We start from the raw sequence: 7308 nt of genomic DNA, 5'->3' as shown, positions 1-7308 counted from the left end.
GAGATATGTGAGGAATAGGGTGGGTGAGGAAATATTTCATACCGCAATTTATGAAGATCCTACACCATCCTTTGCGAGCAATATCCTGGAAGATGAACACACTGTGTCTAGGCATTGGAAGAGATATCTAGGGAATACTGTATGTAAGGTACGATTTCATATTGCACCTGCACTGTCCTTTGCGCTATATGAGGGCGAGCAATGTCGTGTTACAATAGTACACTGTCAAGGCAGTGGAATAGATATCTGGGGAATACAATGGATGAGGAAGGGCTCATACTGCACCTACATCGTCCTTTTCGCGACATGAGGGTAAACAATGGAGGTGCAACATGAGGACATCGAATCTGGTCAGTGAGAGAGATCTGGGAAATATGGTGGGGGAGAAAGGGTTTCATACTACAACTTACGAAGGGCCTGCACCATCGTTTGCGCGACATGAGGGCAAGCAATGTCGTGCAACATTAGGACACCGTGTCTAGTCAGTGGGAGAGAGATGTGGGGAATATAGTGGATGAAGGAGGGTTTCGTATTGCAACTTATGGAGAGCCTGCACCATCCTTTGCGCGACATAGGGGCGAGCAATGTCGTGCAACATGTCTGTTGGCCATTAGTGGATGCTTGCGGACAAGTTTGCACTGGATTTCATGGGAGTTGAGCATTATAAGGAACTGCATTCATGTTTTCACTTTGCCTGAGAAAGACCTGATGGATCACTTTCACTACAGACCACCATACCAATAAACATTATCTTCTAAGGATACAGAGGTGGTTAAGGAAACTACCCTGGACATTGATTACGATCCAATCATTGTCCTCACCATTTACTATTATCATAGCAAATCTGAAGTGACAACCTTATGTAGGAAATTTTCCTGCTTATTCCCTACACTCAAGAGAAGTGCACACTTTCAGGACGTGCCAGTTCATGTGGCATCCATGAGTTCAACCTTTTCACCTTACCACTCGCTTGGAACCACCGAACGACGCTGGTATGGTGTGTCTAGCTCGTCTACAATGGCACGAACACTTTTCTCCAGAGTCCGCTTCTCGCTGTTCTTGAGCTCATCCGAACACAATGTTGGTCCGTGCCCACAAGGTTCCTTTTCCAATGCTTTGTCACTAGAATGAAATCTGATAAACCGCAACTATAGGCGTTCATTCACTATTTGTGGCCCTGTGAATGTATTTTGGGAGTTGCTGTGCGAAATGTGCCAGTTTGAATTAGTAAGGAAAAATCATTCGCAGTTGTGTGTTCTTCATGGTTCACTTTTCATTTCAGTCGACCCTGTTCAACAATGCATCTTCTCCTGACTGTCTAGAGTCCCCAGTCCGCTGAGTGTGTAGAAAATTTGCGGCGTTAGATGCGTGACCTTATTCTATCTCTGTATTATGCTGCCGAGGTGAATTTCCCATCAGACGCCAAAGCTGACTTTTCATTCACACTAACCTAATATTTTGACACCTTATTTCCTATAGAGCAGTTAAGTTCCCTCGTGACTTAAGAGGTTAGCGTACGCGCCTTTGGCGTGGGAGACCCGGGTTTGGTTCCCGGCGGGAGCTCATGTGGTTTTGGACTCCACGTTAATCAGTAGGTCCACGTCTCATATAGCCTCGCTGCTGAAGGGGACGCTAAACTTAAATCAACTCAACTCAACCTATAGAGCAGTGGTTCCCAACCTTGTTTACTTGGCGCCCACTTTCGTCTCACCAATTTATATTTATTTCCACCAACACATCTGCATACCACTGTAGTGCAGTACAGGGGTGCACCCACTGGAATGCGCAACCGGTTCCGGGAATCCCCAAACTTCGTAACTCGACAGACATTTCTACACTTTCTTAAGAAAACTATGGTTGCTCTAGAAGGGAAATTGTTGATATACTTTAAAAACGTGGTCTTACATTACATCTGTACTCCTTCTTTTCTTTGGCGTGGGAGACACGGGTTGGATTCCTGGCGGGAGCTCATGTGGTTCGGATTTCACGTTAATCAGTAGGTCCACGTCTCATTTAGCCTCGTTGCTGAACGGGACGCTAAAATCAACAACTCTTTCTTGTTAAAACAATTTAGTTTTATTATTTTTGCTGAAAATATAGATGGCAGTACTTTAAAAATACTTATCGTTTTATTGGGTGTCGAATAATACTAGTTCAATACTATCTAGACATAGTAACTACTACTGGTGGACCAACGAATTTCTGGATATGCGCCTGGTGCAGTATAATTTTTTATCAACTGTGTTCTTATTGGAACAACCACAGTTGTTATTCAATAGTATTGCGTTTGTGCGGTATTTAATTTAACACCTCTTTGTTACAGTATTCGTAATACTTGTGTTCAGGAATATAGTTTATTTTTGTCAGTAGCTTGCGTCCACTTTGCTTGCTCTTCACGTCCACTCTTGACCAAGGGATCTGCCCTCGCAGATTGGGGACCACTGCTACAACAAGACAGAATTGTGGATTTGTTTTCTATATTGAGTGATAGATTGGAATTTAGTTTGTTTTTAGCTCCAAGGCTATGGGACGAGACATGCTGCTTAAAATGGTACTCTAGTACTATTCGTGTCTATATCCGAAACAAATACCCCACCGGGAATAAAATTTGGGATAATGAACACAGAAACCTAACACGTTAACCATTTGGCTACAGCTTTATATGAGACGTTGAAAAGTATAATCGATTTTCCTTCAACACCTTAATTACAGCATAATTACTGCATCAATAACACGGAAGTTTACCAACACGGAGCTCCCGTCCACTTGTCACTTGCTCTTCGTGAATGCCTGAACGCACTTTTCCCTAGCCGGTGGATAAGAAGTGGTCCCCAAATTTACTAGTTCCTTATCCTTAACCATCTCGAAGTCCGGACCTTAGAACACCACGCAATGCCCTGTGGGGTATCATCAAACCACACGTCAGGAAGAAGCGGTACGTGGACAATGGTGCTTTGCGGGTGTGTTTGAAACCCTCTGAAGCTGATGAGATGCCACAGTTGCTAAATCGAATGAGTAGAAGGACATGGAGACATATCTAGTTCTGCAAGGATAATGGAGGTGCACATACGGACGTTTTGCACAAATAACTGCAATTATTAAGTTGTATTAATTTATGGATGAAATAAGTGGAGGTGTAAAGGAACTTTCTGGCCACCCTGTATATCATTCCTAGAAGGAACTTAACTGGGCTGTCAACCAGGAGGAAGTAATAACTGATGTCATTACAGGCTACAGATGCATAAGGGATCATAATGTAACAGATTTCATTATTACGCGACTATGTATAAATAACGAGTTATACTTCCCCCACCTTTCTTGCATTGGGCATCATCGTGGGAACGAAATTCCTTGGAATAAAACTTAAAAAAAAACTTACTTTTTTCTTTCTTTTTAATTTCCTAAACAGGGAAACACACATTTTCTTTATATTGCACCTAACATTGTAGAATGTAAATTTATTGTTAAACGTTGATAAAATATTACTAAACTGCGCTATGAATAATTGGACAATATGCTTCTATTGTAAGTAATAAACATTAATATAAAAGAAAGAAAAAGAAATTAGCACGGAAGAGGAGTAGAAACCCAAGTTTTATGTGAAAAAATTTGGATTCCTCGAAGATACACAAGAAAATGAAAATGAAATCTTTAAGTTTTACGTCCCACGATTATGCCGGCTAGGCTAAAGAAGACAGTGATAATGAGAAATGAATGAAGAAAGTAGGAGGAAACGGGAGAACCTCGAGAAAACCCACGCACACGGTGTTTGTCCACCACAAAGCTCTCACTTGGCGCGAGCTAGGATCAAATCAAGGACCCCATGCACCAGAAGTGAACGCTCTACCATTGAACCACCGTGGTCCCCACATTATAAGAATTAGGAATTATTTTCAATAATGACTAATTTCTGAAAAAATATATATATATAATTAGCTTTCTAGAAAAAAAACTGTTCTCAATCTACAAACTATCGACTAAGAAAGGTGCGAGGTGCGAACAGTTGAGTGAAAGATTCTGTTAATTCGGATAGTAAAGATGTTGCGTTGTGATATTTTAATTTTAATTGCAATATTCTATCATAATTAACGTCTAAGAATCCAAGCACACACTTGAAAGACCATTCAACGGTGGTAAATGTAATTGTTAAACGAACTGAGATATAAATTAAAACATTGCACAACAAGATGGCTTGAGAATATGTCTTGTTTAGAAAGAGCCTTAGCAATATTGAGGTGTAATAGTTGTTGAAGAGACGAAGTCTAGAATCTACAAGGTCGAACAAGACAAGGTATCAATCAGAAGAAGAAAGTCTCCCAGGATCAACCGGTTGGAAGGCACACAGTACTAAACAGAAAGTTTCTGCAAGTATTTGTGGTGTACTCTTATGCACTTTTTCTTTTCCATATAGTACAGTATGTGGCAAAACAAACATGACTGAAATCGGCATATGGATGGAATGTGGTATGAACTGCAAGCACCACATGTGTGCTTAGTTGTGTGTGGACTAGTATAGTGTGCAGTTGACGCGAATGTAATGTTACTCACAACGGAGAAGATGATGTTTATTGTCAAGCATTGTTTCCGCTCACGTGGTGTGGTGCAGCATCTCACTGCAGGAAATTAGGTCGCACGTCTACTGTATTGCTCTGGAGCTATGGCATAAGAATGAAAATCTTATCAGCAAAATATGGTTCAGTGATGAAAGTCATGTGTACCTTGATCGCTACATCAGTGAATAGTTGATTATTGATTCATTCTTGCATAATTTGCGCAGTTTTTGCCGCACCAAAAATCTGTCGTTTTGGGTGTAGCAAGACGAAGCTATTGCCCACACTGCAACAGTCATTTTTCGTTCTGTCCACAAGGGTTTCGACATTGCTTGATTTCCCGTGAAACGGATTTTCCATACCCTTCCCACTTCCCTCACCTCACGGCTCCAGATGCCTACATATGGGTAAGCTGAAGGAACCAATTTTCCGAGCAGATATCCCCCTACCACTATATAGAGTTAAGAAAGAAGATTCGGTCATTTGTTTTATCGTTCCAGCAACCCGTGTTCACTAACATGTTCATTGATCTACAGTACCCCTATAAAGAATGTGTGCGACGTAATGGTCAACATTTTGACACATGATGTACAGGTGCGATTCCTCTTAAATTTATGGTATATGTTGAGTAACATTAGGTTCACATCAATTTGACAACATTTCTTATGTTTCATTATGTTGTACAACCAACCAATAAATAAATAAGTAAGTCAACGATGTAATTTCAGTACTGTTTGTTTTGTCATGTACTGTATTTTGCATAATTTGAGATCTTAAAATATTAGGAAATAGGACACAAAATTGATTATTCGAACATTCTAAGATGATGAATACTGGATGATGGCTATTGAGATCTATTTCTATGTCAGGGAAATAGAGAACCTTCGTCAGGGTAAGTCGTGGAAAACAGTTAACCCCTTAACGCCGGAATTGCCAAAAATAGTTTGAAAAATTATTCAGTTATATATTCCACATGGAGTAAGGTTACTAAAATTGGATGAACTGAAAAATATGCGAAATTTTTTTTTATTACTATGTATTTCCAGCATGTTACGAAAGAGCGACATGCCACATTATTGTAATATGTCGAGAAACGTTTGGCCCAAAATGAGCACTATTGTATTCTTGTAACCTTGGAACATTCGTGTCAGACTTTTTTTTTTTTTTTTATATATATATATATATTACTAGCTGAACCTGCGTTCTCTACACAGCGCATCATTCACATGTGAGCATGAATCTCCTTGTCATTCCTCACATCTGTACATGTTCCGCATTACAGACACAAGTGAAGGACGTCTTGATAAAAATTGGCAAGGGATATCATAAACAGGAGATTTTTTCAATATCTTTCTCCGTTTGCAAGATTTGAGTCTACTTCTCGTTGGAGTTTCTAATTCATGTATGATCAGTGTTTTCTTTCTTCTTGCATGTAGTATGTAATAAGCAAATACATTACACACACAATTATAATGTCAGTGATATGTGGTGTTCATTGGGCGAAACATTCCAAACAATAAAGGTTCATCTTAGATTAGAAAAATGTCAAGTCTTCGTTAATCGTTATCATTTGACCATGAAACAAACGTCGAAGAGATGTACTACCCCTGTATAGTGTAGTGTAGTGTAACAAATGTGTAGTGGTGGAATGTATAACTAGTAGGATATAATGCTTTGCCCTATGAAATTGAGCAGTTTGATGTAATAAGGGCGTAAGCGAGTTTATGCCCTTTTTGCATCAAACGCATTTGTGGCTTTTGCCATGCTTGTTTAGCCTCCTGGTAACATTTCAATTCAATATCGGAATAAAATGCTGCATATTACATTGTTTAATGTAAGAAAGAAACCCTACTTAAATTTTCAACATCGTTTTTCTCCAACTGCATGTTTCAGACTTACGCCCTTATTGAATCAAACTCCTTAATTTCAATACTTCCAGTGTGCCCCTAAAAATGTAATGAAGAAATAGTGGGCATTTTTTTAAATATTCAACTAGAACTGAACAATCTACACAAAATTTGCAAACGATCAGTAAAAACGGCATCTTTCTAGAGCATGTGGTTTTCGAGATATCAGTATCAAAAGAGTTGGCCACAAACATGTAAACTTTCCTTGGCCACAAACATATAAACCTAGCATTTTATTATATAGATTATTATTATAAGCACTGTTTTCCAGTAGAACAAAAGATGAAACCAAGCAAAAACACAGGAACACGTTATTCGTTTGCCGCTAAAATCTTCACGCTCCCAGAAGTAGACAAAATCATTAACAGATAGGAGACCAAGCAAGGATGAGTTGAGTACGTCACAAATTCGTTGCAATCGACATTTGCGACTACAGTCACACATCAGCTTGCAGAACCACACATCAGTAGTATGTCGTGGATTCAAAAGGCGCTAATAACAATTTGTGGAAGCTAAGATTAAATGATAGGTTTCTATTGGAAAAACTCATCACGAATTCATGAATATCGACACAGTTGTGAATTGACTGTATAAGGAAGATGTAGAAACAATCTGGTTTGGTGAGTCCTGCAGAACACGCCACAAAAGACTGATAATATCATTGGTAGCCCTGTGGTATCAATCACATAATAAGGAAATGTTGAGCTGTTCGAGAAACTGATATGAGTTCCACAGACGTCTCTAAGAGTATCCTGTTTCGTTCTATAACTGTATCGTTCATGACTATGAGTAATGCTTGCTATATTTTTTAGTGCGTTTTGTATTCCTCACAATTTGTTCTAAAAGATTAA

This window comes from Thermobia domestica, chromosome 11, assembly GCF_964235325.1.
Source record: "Thermobia domestica chromosome 11, izTheDome1.hap1.1, whole genome shotgun sequence".
Taxonomy (NCBI): domain Eukaryota; kingdom Metazoa; phylum Arthropoda; class Insecta; order Zygentoma; family Lepismatidae; genus Thermobia; species Thermobia domestica.
The sequence above is the reverse complement of the archived record's forward strand: the minus strand, read 5'-3'. Positions refer to the sequence as shown.